Source organism: Cnephaeus nilssonii, assembly GCF_951640355.1.
Source record: "Cnephaeus nilssonii genome assembly, chromosome: 12".
Lineage (NCBI taxonomy): Eukaryota > Metazoa > Chordata > Mammalia > Chiroptera > Vespertilionidae > Cnephaeus > Cnephaeus nilssonii.
Window position 1 is genome coordinate 68,912,512 of NC_137083.1, and position 15,593 is coordinate 68,928,104.

Consider the following 15,593-nt stretch of genomic DNA (forward strand, 5'->3'; position numbering starts at 1 on the left):
CTGACATAGATGATTGAATAAGTAAATATATACATTACAATAGGCAAATCTCCCATGCAAAAGATTTTCAAATAATGTATGTAGATATTCCCCACCCCTTAAGTGTGAGTGTGTGTGTTGACTTCCATCCAGAGTATAGTACTGAAAGGGGACAAACACTAGCCTGGATCATGGTTAACGTCATTGGTGATAGGCCATGTGATAGCATGATGTGATGAGAATGGCACTTTACCTTTATAGTATCCTCCCCAAAAACCATAACTCCAGTCTCATCATTAGAAAAAACATCAAACAAATCCCAGTTCAGGGACATTCTACAAAATACCTGGCCAGTGCTCCTCAGAACTGTCAGGTCATCAAAGATAAGGAAGTCTGAGGAACTGGTTTACTCAGAGTAAGTAAACAACTACTGAATGTAATGTCATATCCTGAATGGGACCTTACACCAGAAAAAGGACATTTGGGGGAAACTGGGGAAATCTGAATAAAGTGAGGACTTTTGTTAATATAAATAGAATGGTTTCATTTGCTCCAATGGAATCTTGGACTATCTTAACTTGCATAGTTGAAAGAACTCTGGGTGTTCTAAACTCTGGCATTTAGGGCCCTCTGCCATTGGGTAGCAGCACAACCATTAAGCAAAGCATTACTCTATTTTTTATTGTCCCCCTTTTTAAAAATTGGTCTAATAAGAATTGATATTGTATGTCCTGCATAGTATTATTGAGAGATCCAAAAGGATAATGAATGCAAAATGCTCTGGAAAGCATAGAATGAGATGGCTTCAGTTAGTTCTTCTCATTGTGAGGCCAGACTGAGAATGGTTAGGCATTAGAAACAAAATTGTTTCCTCTTCAGATCTAAGAGACTTAGGCATTCTGAACCAAGGCTTTGCTTGTAAGAAAAAAAGTTCAGCAAAATGATCATTATTGATACCAGGGGAAAACTTTGTTATATAACAGGGATAATAAAGGCTGAGGTTTATTGAGTACTTCCTTTGTGCCAAGGCATTTTAAAAAAAGCTCTGATTTAATCCTCATTCACAGCTCCATGAGGTAGGTACTATTATTAATCTTTTAGAGCCAAAGAAACGAAGCACAAGAAGTTGAGTAGCTTTCTTAGGGTCACACAGCTAGCAGTCACTCCCTCTCGGGAGTGTTCAGTACACACGAAGTATAGGATCTGCCAAGGTCAGGGAGAGTTTGAGACTATCAGTGACCGCCTTCTGAGAAACCAAGGCATGTCAGACCAAAATAATAAAAAAAATGTATTATTTGGAAAAGCTAAGTTAGCAGCTCCTTAGGAATCGGTTGTTTTATTCCTGGAAAATGTTTTCCACTTACTGCAAATCTATATCTGACCTGCTGAGGAAATCATTTGGTGAAATGAATCCAGAAAGTAGAGAAAGTGCTTCATTACTTTAAATAGCACTAAGCCCTTTACAGCCTCTGAATCGTCCCTTTTTGGAGTTTGAATGCTTCCAACTTAGTCATTTGGAGCTCAAGAGTACAATTTCATATGCCTCTACTGATATCTTCATCTATTGCAAGATGTGTAATTATTATCTATTGTGAACTAAATATATTACAAAAACTTAAAGCATAAAATCCTATCCATATATTTTATTATTTTTGACTAACATCATGCTATGTTTTGTGATACTTTCTTTTTCACCTTTTAGAATTTTTCTCTGGATCTAAAAGAATAAAGACCCTTTGACCCTCCCCTCCCCCCGAAAAATAAAAAAATATATATTTTTTAACAAAGATGAACTTGCTATATTTGAGGGCCCTAAGTGTAAGGCTACTCCATGTTAGCATGCACACAAAGAGTTCAATCCTTTGTACAAAATTCAGCCTTATCTTGAGAAAGGCTTTCTAGCAAATCAGTAGTAATCCCTTGCTTTTAGGTGATGATGAAGTACTCCATTTTCTTATTATTCTATTTTAACTAAATAAAGGCTGGATTTGGAGATGGCCTCTGTTATCCCAATGGCTCAAATAAGAAGCCAGAAAAAGGCAATAAAATAAAAAGAGAAAGAACAGTTTATTTTATACAAGCTGCAATAGAATCAACTAGATTTACTCCACTACTCCTACCATTCATTACTTTACCTACATTTAATCTTCCACAACTCAAGTCTGTTGAATCTCTGAAATTTTATTTCCACTTCTAGTTTATTTTTCTTCTTCAATAAATGCCAGAAGGGAATAATATTTTGATTAGTCAGAGTTCTCCTCTACCTTATTTAAGTTTCTGTATCAGAACTTGCTTTTGTCAATAAGTATGCATATCTGATCTGGTCATTGATTTACAGAGCTATCCTCAAAATTTTCATGCTCCTTAATCATTTTTTTCTCTCTGAGCATAGAATGTTCTAATTGTGTTATACACATTGAAATTGTACATGTAACATATGCCTGTTGTAATATCATTTTTATACTTTAAACAATTATCCCTTTTACTAAGTATCTTATAAAACATAACACATTTGTTTTGAGTGTTTGCTTCTTGCACTGACTATAAAAATACTACTAGCATCTTTTCAATGACTTATCTGGATGTTACTCCTTTTCACAGAGAATAAAAGACTTCTGAGTTCCCCTGACATCGTTCAGCACTGGACCCTACAGAGTCTCTAGGACACTCAGCATTACTAGTGTGTCCCCATGCTGACTTGCTTAAGAAATGCCAATGAGTCATCTCCACTTACAGTATCATTATTAGAGAAAGCAAAACAACAATTGCAGGCCTTTTTCATTTATTCATCACACAGGCACTGAGAGACGGGCACTATGCTTGGTGTTTGATATGAACTTGCCTCAGATTGCTGGGAGGAGGGAGTAATTTTCTCAGCCTCTCTGCTTTCAGAATTGGTTAAATGTCAGAATTTTATCAGATTTTTCAGGTGAAAAATTGTCATGTATAATTTTGTGGCAGATATTGGTGTTTTCTTTTTCCATAGTCATATCCCTTTCTTCTTTCCTGAAGAAGGCCAATTTTTTATCAGGCATGGGATAGTATTGTTCTCCAAATAAAGGCCACCCAGCTAGTGTTTTAAGAGATAATTATATTCTTTTTAAAGTATGTTTTTATTGATTTCAGACAGAGGAAGGGAGAGGGAGAGAGAGAGATAGACATTGGTGAGAGAGAAACATTGATTAGCTGCCTTCTGCACGCCCCCTACTGGGAACTGAACCTGCAACCCAGGCATGTGTCCTGCCCTGGAATCCAACTGGCGACCTCCTGGTGCATGGGATGGTGCTCAACCAACTGAGCCATGCCAGCTGGGCTAAACCATTTTGTTCTTTAAGTCAGTCATGGGAACCCCATTTGTCTTTGCCAACAAGTGATTTGTGAATTGGATATTAAAGCCGTTTTGGCCAACAAGAGAGCTGGAGAGTCTGCTGAAAGTCTCTGAAACATGAAAAGACTGAATTCTTTATTCATTTGAAAGTTGCTCGCTGAAGACATGACCCTTACAACTGCTTTAGTCTTCTTGAAACCTTAAGCAGCATTATCACCAACATACCAAATGATGGTGGAGCAGAATAGTGGAACAAACATCATAGCTGCTAAATCAACCATGGGAATGCCAAACGCCAGGGTTCTTATTGAGAGAGACAATAAATGACTATTTCTTCAAGTACTTTTAATTGGGCATGTGTTCCATATAGCTAACAAATCTTAAATGATACACGTTACAACCACATTTCCCAATAAGATAATCCAATTCCTTGCTTCTTCTCTGAAGTTTTCCTTAGCTATAGCTGTATAACATTGAAAGACTGCTGTGTCATTCAATACTCATTTAAATGACTGATCAGCAGGACCAGTTTTTATGATATTAGTGGAGAGCTGGGGTAAGTTTTTGACTGGTTCCATGAAGTCTTTGTGCTTTTTGTATGTATTGATGTCTAATAGAAAGAACAGTGCACCATAGTGATCTTAAACTATTTTACATTCTATTTCAACTCACGGTCCTAGATTTAATTTATTTTTAGGACTGTCAAACACTTTAAAAAATCTTTATCTGAAAGATTGCTAATTTTTTAAACTTTATTTTTATTGTTGGTACTATTATAGATGGCCCCATTCCCCCACACCTTTTGCCCATCTCCACCCAGCCCTCACCCTTCATTCCCTCTGGCCACCACCACACTGCTGTCTGTGTCAATGGGTTCTTTCACTAATCCCTCCACCTTCTTTCATCCAGTCCCCCACCCCCTCCACCCCTCTGAAAGACTTCAGTCTCTTCTATGTATCCATGACTCTATTTCTATTTTGTTTGTCAGTTTATTTTGCATATTAGATTCCACATATAAATAAGATCATATGGTATTTGTCTTTCTCTGATTGGCCTCTTTCATTTGGCATAATACTCTCCAGGGCCATCCCTGCTGTCATAAATGACAAGATTTTCTTCTTTTTTTGGCTGTGAAGTATTCCATTGTGCAAATTCACCACAGATTTTTTTATCTACTCATCTATTGATGGGCACTTGGGCTGTTTCCAGACTTTGGCTATTGTGAATAGTGCTGCTATGAACATAGAGGTGCATATATTCTTTCAAAGAGTGTTTTGGGATTCTTAGGATATATTCCCAGAAGTGAGATCTTTGGGTCAAAAGGCAGTTCCATTTTTTTTTTTTTTTTTTTTTTTAGGAAATTCGTACTGTTTTCTACTATGCTACACCAGGCTGAATTCCTACCAACAAGGTTCCCTTTCCTCCACATTCTTGCTAGTACCTATTGTTTTTGATTTGTTGATGGGAGTCAAGCTGGCAAGTGTCATTGTTATTTTAAATTGTATCTCTCTGATGATTAGTGACATTGAACATTTCTTCATATGTCTCGGCCATTTGTATGTCCACTTTGGAGAAGTGTCTATTCACTTCTTTTGCCCATTTTAATTGAATTGTTTTCTTGGTGTTGAGTTATATAAGTTCTTTATATATTTTGAAAATTAACCACTTATCAGATGTCTCATTGGCAATATGTTCTCCCATACAGTGGGTTTCCTTTTCATTTTGTTGATGGTTTCTTCTGTTGTGCAGAAGCTTTTTATTTTGATACTAGAGGCCCAGTGCACGAAATTCGTACACGGGGGCGGGGGGGTGTCCCTCAGCCCAGCTTGCACCCTCTCCAATCTGGGACCCCTCGAGGGATGTCCGACTGCCCGTTTAGGCCTGATTAACTGGACATCCCTCTGACAATCCAGGGCTGCTGGCTCCCAACTGCTTGCCTGCCTGCCTTCCTGATTTCCCCTAACCGCTTCTGCCTGCCAGCCTGATCACCCCCTAACCACTCCCATGCCAGCCTGATTAATGTCTAACTGCTCCCCTGACAGCCTGTTTGCCCCCAACTTCCTTCCTCTGCCGGCCTGGTCACCCCTAACTGCCCTCCTCTGCAGGGTTGATCGCCTCCAACTGCCTTCCCTTGCAGGCCTGGTCCCTCCCAACTACCCTCCCCTGCTGGCCATCTTGTGGTGGCCATCTTGTGTCCACATGGGGGCAGGATCTTTGACCACATGGGGGCAGCTATCTTGATCTTGTGTGTTGGAGTGATGGTCAGTCTGCATATTACTCTTTTATTAGATAGGATAGAGGCCTGGTGCATGGGTGGGGGCCAGCTGGTTTGCCCTGAAGGGTGTCCTGGATCAGGGTGGGGTTCCCTTGAGGTGTGGAGAGGCCTGGGCGAGGGGCCTGTGGTGGTTTGCAGGCCAGCCACGCCCCTGGGGACCCAAGCAGAGGCCCTGGTATCTGGAATTTATTTACCTTCTACAATTGAAACTTTGTAGCCTGGAGCAGAGCCAAGCCTCCTGCTCTATCCGTGGCTGCCACCATTTCTGTTTGAATTTGTTTACCTTCTATAATTGAAACTTTGAATCCTTGAGTGGAGGCCTAGGCCCACAAGAGTGTGTGGAAAGCTTGGCTTCCTCTGTTGCCGGGGAAACCCAAGCCTCCCTTCTGGTAGCCATCTTGGCTAGGGTTAATTTGCATACTCATCCTGATTGGCTGGTGGGCGTGGCTTATGTAGCAGAGTGATGGTTAATTTGCATATTACTCTTTTATTAGTATAGATAGTCCCATTTGTTTATTTTTTCTTTAGTTTCCCTTACCCAAGGAGATAAGAGTGGCAAAAATATTGCTATGAAAGATGTCTGAGATTTTACTTCCTATGTTTTCTTCTAGTATTTTTATGGTTTCATGACTTACATTTAAATCTTTTATCCATTTTGAGTTTATTCTTGTGTATGGTGTAAGTTGGTGGTCTAGTTTCGTTTTTTGGCATATACCTGTTCAGTTTTCCCAATGCCATTTATTGAAGAGACTGTCTTTTCCTCATTGTATGCTCTTTCCTCCTTTGTCAAATATTAATTGACCATAAAAGCATGGGTCGATTTCTGGGCTCTCTGTTCTAGTCCATTGATCTTTAATGCCAATACCAGGCTGTTTTGATTACAGTGGCCTTCTAATATAGTTTGAAATCAGGTATTGTGATCCTTCCAACTTTGTTCTCCTTTCTCAAAATTGCTGAGGCTATTTGGGGTCTTTTATGGTTCCATATAAATTTAGGAATATATTTTCTAGATCTGTGAAATATGCTGTTTGTATTTTAATAGGGATTGTATTGAATCTATAGGTTGCTTTGAGTAGGATGAACAACTTAATGATGTTAATTCTTCCAATCCATGACCATGCTATATGCTTCTAATTTGTATCTCTCTTAATTTTTTTCTTCAATGTCTTATAGTGTTTTTTTTTAAGCAGAGTCATTTATTTCAGCCAACAGTAAAGCTCTTAAGTTCAAGTATAAGATTTTGTATAATTGAAGTAAATGAGTGCAAGTGCAACTTTTATCTATCAACTGGTATTAGGAGATGTGTGAAAGGGAGATGTAAAGAAAGCCTGCATTATTCAGAAATAATAGGATGTGTCTTCCCTACCTCTGATGGTGCTTTTTATTTATTTTTTAAATATGTATTTTATTGTTGATAGTTTTACAGATATCTCCTATTTCCCCCTTTACTCGTCTCCTCCCAGCATCTACACTCCTCAGGTCTTCACTACCCTATTGTCTGTGTCCATGGGCTATATGTCCTATAGTTTTTTTTTTTTAAATATATTTTATTGATTTTTTACAGAGAGGAAGGGAGAGGGATAGAGAGCTAGAAACATTGATGAGAGAGAAACATCGACTAGCTGCCTCTTGCACACCCCCTACCGGGGATGTGCCCACAACCATTGTACATGCCCTTGACCGGAATCGAACCTGGGACCTTTCAGTCTGCAGGCCGACGCTCTATCCACTGAGCCAAACCGGTTTCGGCCTATAGTTTTATAAAATATATTTTTATTGACTTTAGAGAGGAAGGGAGAGGAAGAGAGAGAGAGACATCAATGATGAGAGAGAATCGTTGATCAGCTGCCTCCTGCATGCCCCACACGGGGAATGGAGCCTACAACTGGGACATGTACTCTGACTGGGAATCAAACCTCCTGGTTCACAGGTCGATGCTCAAGCACTGAGGCACGCCGTGCAGCCCTAGTATTTTTAGTACATGTCTTTTACCTCCATGGTTAAATTTACTCCTAGATACATTATTTGTTGTTGCAATAGCAAATAGGATTGTTTTCATAGTGTCTCTTTCTGATAGTTCATTATTTGTGTTTAGAAGTGCCACCAATTTCTGAATATGTAATTTTGTATCCTGCTACTTTGCTATATTCATTTGTTAAATCTAGTAGTTTTTTGGTGGAATTTTTATTATTTTCTATGTACAATATCATGTTGTCTGCAAATAATGACACTTTTATTTCCTTCCTTATAATTTGGATGCCTTTGATTTTTTCTTCTTCTCTGATCGCTATCACTCGGACTTCCAATATTGTGTTGAATAAGAGTAGTGAAAGTGGACATCCCTGTCATATTCCTGATCTTAAGGAAAATGCTTTTAGATTTTGCCCATTGTGTCATTGTGTATGATGTTGGCTGTAGGTTTTTCATATTTCATATATATATAAAGGAATTGTATTGAATCTATAGTCTATCTTTGAGAATGTTCCATGTGCACTTGAGAAGAAGGTATATTTTGCTTCTTTGGGATGAAATATTCTCTAAATAGCAATTAAACACTTCCAATCTAGTTTTCCATATAAAGTTGCTGTTTCCTTATTGATTTTTTTGTCTGGAAGATATATTCATTGATGACAGTGGGGTGTTAAAATCCCCTTCTATGACTGTATTCTGTCCATCTCTCCTTTAAAGTCCACCAAGATTTTCTTTCCATGTTTAGTTGCTCTTATGTTGGATCCATAAGTTTACCAGGTTTATATCCTCTTGTTGGAACAATTCCTTTAATATCATGTAGTGACCTTGTTTGTCTCTTTTATGGCCTTTGTTTTGAAGTTTATTTTCTCAGATATGAGCATTGCTACCCCAGCTTTTGTTTGTTTGTTTGTTTCCATTTGCATGGGAAATTTTTCCCATCCTTTACATTCAGTGTGTGTGAATCTTTTGTTCTGAGGTAGATATCTCATAGACAACATCTATATGGATCATGTTATCCTCTCAGCTATCCTAAGTCATTTGATTAGAGCATTTAAGCTATTTACATTTAAGGGCATTATTGATAAGTACAAATTTATTGCCATTTTTTGTTTATGCCTCCCCACCACCCCCTCTATTTCTTCTTAAAGCAGTCATTTTAACACATTGAGGATGGATCACAAGAATTCTCGCTTCATATCACACAGTGTTTTACAAAGTATCATATTTTAAAAACATATTAGCTTGTAAGAACATGTAATAAATAACTTCAAAATGCAATGGGTATTTAATTTTAAAGCGTGCCTTTAACATTTATGTAAAATGTTTTTTGTACTCATTCAATAGAAACGTATCTGTCCACTGGGTAAAGGTAGCAGTAAAACTACTGGTCCACAATGTGATCTCCTGCAATAGTGGTTTGGTTGTAATGAACATTTTTAGCCTTAATTTTTTTTTTAAATCTGGGAAGCTCTTTATTTTGCTTTTAATTTTAAATATCCTTGCTGGGTAGAGTAGTCTTGGTTGCAGTCTTGGCATTTTATCTCTTTGAATACTTCATGCCAATCCCTTCTGGCCTGAAAATGTTTCTGTTGAGAAATCCACTGATAGCCTTATTGGAACTCCCTTGTAGGTAACTAACTATCTGTCTCTTGCTGCCTTTAAGATTCTCCTTTAGCCTTTGCCATTTTTATTATGATGTGTCTTGTTGTGGTTCTCTTTGGGTTCATCTTATTTGGGACTCTGAAGTTCCTGAACTTGAGTGACTTTTTTTCACCAGGTTAGGGAACTTTTCAGCCATTATTTCTTCAAACAGTTTCTCTATCCTTTGCTCACCCTCTTTTCCTTCTGGTGCCACTATAATGTACATGTTGTCCCAGAGGTTTCTTAGACTTTCCTCTTTTTCTTATTTTTAATTTTTAATTTTTAAATTGTCACCCAAGTATATGGTTTCCTTCCAGATGCACCCTGACTGGAACTCAAACCTGCAACCAAGGCATGTGCCCTGACTGAGAATTGAACCTGAAATCTTTTGGTTCATGGAACATGCTCCAGCCATATGAGCCCCCAGCCAGGGCTTCCTCGTTTCTGTTAATTCTCTCTCTCTCTCTCTCTCTCTCTCTCTCTCTCTCTCTCTCTCTCTCTTTTGATGCTCTGCTTAGGTATTTACTGTTATGTGGTACTCTAATTTGCTACTTTGATCCTCTGCTTCATCTAACCTGCTGTTGATTCCTTCTAGTGTACTCTTCATTTCAGATATTATCTTTTTTACTAGGGGCCCAGGGCACAAATTTGTGCACCAGTGGAGTCCCTTGGCCTGGCTTGCAGGATCGGGCCGAAACTGGCTCTCCAACATCCCCCAAGGGGTCCCAGGTTGCAAGAGGGTGCAGGCCAGGCTGAGGGACCCACTGGTACATGATCAGGGCTGGGGAGAGACATAGGAGGTTGGCCAGCTATGGAGGGACTAGTGGGAGGGCTCCAGGATGAGCCCAGCACATCTCACTCAGTTCTGATCGGCTGGACCCCAGCAGCAAGCTAACCTATCTGTTGAAGAATTTGCCCCCTGGTGGTCAGTGCATATCATAGATGCTGGTCTACTGGTTGACTGTCTGCCCCCTGGTGGTCAGTGCATGTCATAGCAAATGGTTGAGTGGCCTTAGCATATCATTAGCATATTACACTTTGATTGGTTGAATGGCTGACTGGTTGACTGGACACTTAGCATATTAGGCTTTTATTATATAGGATTTTTGATTCATTCTTTTAAAAAATATATGTGTATGGATTTTTTTTTTAGAGAAAGAGAGGAAGGGAGAGGAAGAGAGAAATATCGATGAGACACATTGATTGGCTGCTCCTGCACACCCACTCTTGGGGAGTGAGTTCGCAACCTAGGCATGTGGCTTGACTGGGATCCAACCAGTAATCTCTTGGTGCATGGGTCTAAGTTTGATGCTCAACTGCTGAGCCACACCAGCCCTGCTTGACTCATTCTTTTCTATGGTTTTCATGTTAATTTTAGTGCTTGCTATCTCTTTAAGTTCTCACCGAGGTCATCCATTCTTTCTTTAAGGTCCCTGAGCATCCTTATAACCATTATTTTAAAATTTGCATCTGATATTTTGGTTGCTTCCATTTCATTTATTTCATTTAATTGTTCTTTAAAAATATGGAACACTTCACAAATTTGCATGTCATCCTCGCTCAGGGGCCAAACTAATCTCCTCTTTATTGGTCTAATTTTAGTATATGTACTGCTGAAGCGAGCACAAGATTGCTAATTTTTAATTTTTGAATGTCCTCATAATATAATTTATTGTGTGCTGCAACAGATGTATTATCACTATTATATTTGTTTATATTTTCATTTATTACTCCACATACCTTTGAGGGAAATAATTGACATAATGAAAACAAACTTCACTTAGAGAAAACATACAGAAACTTGTGAAATTATCTTTGTGTTTCTTGACTTTAAAAAAGAAGAATGAAGGAAGGTTACTATTGCATCAAGGAAATTAATTACTTAGTTATAACATGTTCTAGCAGAGTTAGAGATTATATTTGTGAAAATGAGACAATAAACTCTAATTAAATTAATTTATATTTAATACATCATGTAGGATTTTATCATTTTCTTTTAAATAGTATTATTTCTATTACATTATTATCTACTTAAAATTTAACTATGCCTTTTTGGAGTTTCATTAAATTATCTCCAAGTTAGTATTAGTTCCTTAGTTAGCCTAATTATGTTATTATGAGATAAATAAAACCTTTCATATGGACATTCAGCGAGGGATATTTCCATGTAGGGTATTAAATACAATCCTTAATATCTGATATAAAACCAGCATTCATATACTCTACCTGTTTTTTTTCTTAGAAATGTTGCTGACAAACAGGCTTATTGATACTCAATAATGAAAATGTGAATAGTTATGACCAAAGGATAGAGAGAAAGTATGAAGCCCAAATCACAGTTATATACATATGACAGTTTGATAAAAATTGAGTAGAAAGATAGTTAGTAACTTTATACTAAAGTCAAAATGCTTACTCCTTCATTTTATAGAGGTGGGTATAGACATTGCTTGTTACTGATGCACTGTGAACATTTATAACGGGAATGTCAACAGATGTCGGTGCAGGTGAATAGTTGTGTGTACAGAGGGAATGTGTAGTTAGAGCATGATTATCTTGCTCCCTCCCCTCTTCTTCCCCTTTCCTCTGAGTCAAATCCTTTTTCACTGACCATAGTAGAATCTGGAAGCATTATAGCTGGTCGGGATTTTATAATCCAAGTCTTCTACACCCCTTACACCTCCATCCAGGGAGAAGGAACTGAGACACAGAAACCCTAGCATCCGCAATGATTCAGTAGCTGTAGAGGCCTTGGGACTCTTAATTTCAGTTCAGGACTCAGAAATGCATAGTCTTAGAGAATCTCAACTCTTAAGGGTCACGCATCCCATCTAAATGCTGCTTTGATATGTCTCCTTTGGAAAACTGCTTATAAATAGGTTGTTCAAAATGCGAGGTTAATCTCGGTCTTTGGATGTTAACTATGGGATTTTATCTTAAGACACTAACCAGCATAGAATTATTGATAGTCCAACAGATACACCAACTGGTACTACCATGTGAACATATCCATCAGGGGCCTCAAGACCGGAGGGGGCCTGCCTTTTATGACCTAGTATTTGGGTATCTGAATGATTTGCCATGAATCCATTTTTATCTCAAATTAAAGCCATCACTGTTCCCTTCAACCTTTTTTCTTTTTTAAAAAATATTTTTTATTGATTTTTTACAGAGAGGAAGAGAGAGGGATAGAGAGTTAGAAACATCGATGAGAGAGAAACATCAATCAGCCGCCTCTTGCACACCCCCTACTGGGGATGTGCCCGCAACCAAGGTACATGCCCTTGACCGGAATCAAACCTGGGACCCTAGAGTCCGCAGGCCGACGCTCTATCCACTGAGCCAAACCGGTTTCGGCCCAACCTTCTTTCTTTATTCAACAAATATTTAACTACTTCTCTGTTTAAGGCAGTGCTCTAAAATAAAGGGATTGTCACAGCAGTGGATAAAACAGACAAATTCCCTTCTCCCAAAGAGCCTACAAAATTCCTATTTAATATAATAAAATGCAGCAATAAAGGCTTTGCAAATGAAGCAAAACAAGTGGTTAGAGAGGTGGTGGGCTGGAAGACAAAATGGACTGGTTGGCCAGAGAAGCCTCTGTAATCTGACAGTTGATCAATGATCCCATGTGTGTGGCAACATGTGTTATTTTACCTTGTAACTTGTTTTATTCATTCATTAAGTACTTGTTATGGCCCTCTGCTGTGGGGCATGCTGTCTGGTATTATACCTGAATGAAACAGACTCAAGTTGTTACTTTCATGGGCTTAAGAGATATGAGTATGTAGCAATAACTAAAACAAGGCAGGTGGCGGTAAATGTAGAAAAGCTATATTGATAAAATGCAAGGGAATTTAGAAGATGGAAAGAAAATGAAGATAATGCTCGTTTGTATTAATCTTGTCTTGCCGGTCACATATGCAATAAGAAGGTGGTGATGATAGATTTTTCTTCTTTGTATCTCAACCTCCTGGCACAGTGCTTTTCCTGTTTGCCTCTTTTTTGGACTATGGAAGTTTGTTGTAGATGATGACTGTTGTTCTCTGAATATTGTTTCTCATTTAGTGACTGCTATCCTTTAAATTCTTCTGTAGGAGATAAATATTCATTCACACGTAAATGAATCATCTAAAATGAAATGCATCTTTCTTTTTAAAATCTCTATATTTAGCTAAATTTAAAACATCTCAGACATCTTCCTCTATCTTGATCTATCAGTATCCTCATTATGAGGAAACTAGAGGCTCAGTGCATGAATTCATGCATGGGTGGGGTACCTTGGGTTGGCCTGCAGGGATTGGGCCAAAACCTTGCAGTTCCTACCTGCCACTCCCACTCATCCCAGCCCCACTGCGCCTGATGTGAGCTTGTGCCCAATCCGTCCCGATCAGGAGAGGCTCCTGCCACTGCAGTAGTGCTCATCAGCTGTGAGCCCTGCATCTGGCGCCCTCCCAAGGGGAGTGGCCTGTGGGATTTGGCTGAAATCGGCTCTCTGACATCCCCCGAGAGGTGCCAGATTTCGAGAGGGCGCAGGCCAGGCCAAGGGCCCCTGCCAGTGCATGATTGGATTAGGGAGGGATCATGGGAGGGCTCCAGGCATGTCTGGCCCATCTTGCTCAGTCCAGATTGGCCAGACCCCAGCAGCAAGCTAACCTACCAGTCAGAGCGTCTGCCCCCTGGTGGTCAATATATGTCATAGCGATTTGTTGACTGGTTGACTGCCTGCCCCCTAGTGGTCAGTGCATGCCATTGCAAGCAGTTGAGCTGCCTTAGCATATCATTAGCATATTATGTTTTGATTGGTTGAACAGTGGACAAGTCACCAGACGACTGGACACTTAGCATATTAGGCTTTTATTATATAGGATGACTCTGTGTGACCAGGTCATCTACATATGTACTAGAGGCATAAGAACAACACATGTTTAAGTGAGCAACTCTATATAAAACCCTAATATGTAAATAGACCGAATGGCCAAACAACTGAACAACCAGTCGCTATGACATGCGCTGACCACCAGGGTGCGTGCATGGAACATGGCGGGTGTCGGCAGCAGGCAGCAGAGTGTGGAACATTGTGGGCAGTGGCTGCGGCGGGATGGTGGAGCAGGTGAGCAGGGGCGCCAGACCAAGGTGGGGCACCGGTTGCTGTCATTGGGGTGAGCCTATGGTGATTACTGAAAATTCTTTCCTCCCGTGCACCACAATACCATCCGGCGCACACACCCACTGCCGGTGCCAGCCCTGCTCGCACCGGCTGTTGGCGCCTGGTACTGGCCCTGATCGCTCAGGGCTTCTCCACCTCCCCCTGGTCCTGAGGGGCAATCGGGGCCAGCAGCCACCTCTTGCACCTGCTGTTGGCAACGGCCCCGCTTGCACCCGTGAATGGCACGGAGCTATTGGGCCGGCACCATCAGTGCTTGGGAGCGGTGGCAGTGGGAATGGGGCTGCTGGCAGAAAGAGGATGGGGGGCAGTGATAGGAGGGGCATGGAGGATGGGCAGAGACCTGCCCCTGTGCCCACCACAGCCTCACAGCCCACAGTTCCTTTCAAGGTGCATGAATTCATGCACTGGGTCCATGGTGAATAAATAAGATCCTTTCAGGGTATTGAATTTAGCATTGTTTGAATCATTATTTAGATGGGCTTTTCTTGGCTAAAGAGAGGGGAGAAATGGAGATAATTTTAAGTTTAAAAAAGAAGCTTTCAAAAGGTTTGTACAACTTGAACTCCATGGTTATTCTTTTTTCTTTATTTATTTTTTAAATCTTTATTTTTAAAACCATTACATATGTCCCCCTTCTCTCCCATTGACCTATAGGGCTTGGTTAGATAGCTGTTTTCTTAAAGCAGGCAAAAAACTAATAAAAAGAACTAAAATAATTATGTGCATTAAATATTCGGTCTACAAATTTAAATACATGCAAGATTGTCTTCTTTTGTGATCCCTTTCAGATTTCAAGTGTCTAATTTTAAAAAGGAATCATTTCAGTTCCTCTTTCAGTCAAAAGATTAAACAATTTTAATTTTCTAAGAAAAAAGCCCCCAAAGCCACATAGAAGTTTTTAATCCTGACCAAATATAAGCTGAATTCTCCAAAATGCCTGCCTCCAAAGTAAACAGAATCCATTAAAAAGTAGTTATTAAGCCTTGTGAGCAGAAAACAATATTAGAAGTCTAAAAATGATAGCTTTGGGGCAATGAGACTCGTTGGAAGTGGAGCACAGTACAGGAACAGGAAAAGGAGAGGGATCCTTTAGTATCAAAAAAAGATTATGATGAAAAATATAACTAATTAGCATTTTCATTGTTTCTTTCAATAAGAAATCTCAAGATACTTTATGGGACAAGTAGGGTGATAAAATAAGCCTCAGGGTAGGCTACCAGATGGAATAA

General features: G+C 39.5%; 1 protein-coding gene across 1 annotated transcript in view; it reads right to left on the minus strand.

The window, feature by feature from the left end:
- Nucleotides 1-15,593, minus strand: part of KCND2 (potassium voltage-gated channel subfamily D member 2) — a gene marked incomplete at both ends in the record, with an annotated part of 537,232 nt that overhangs the window by 73,077 nt on the left and 448,562 nt on the right. The gene's annotated exons all lie outside the window — the stretch shown is intronic.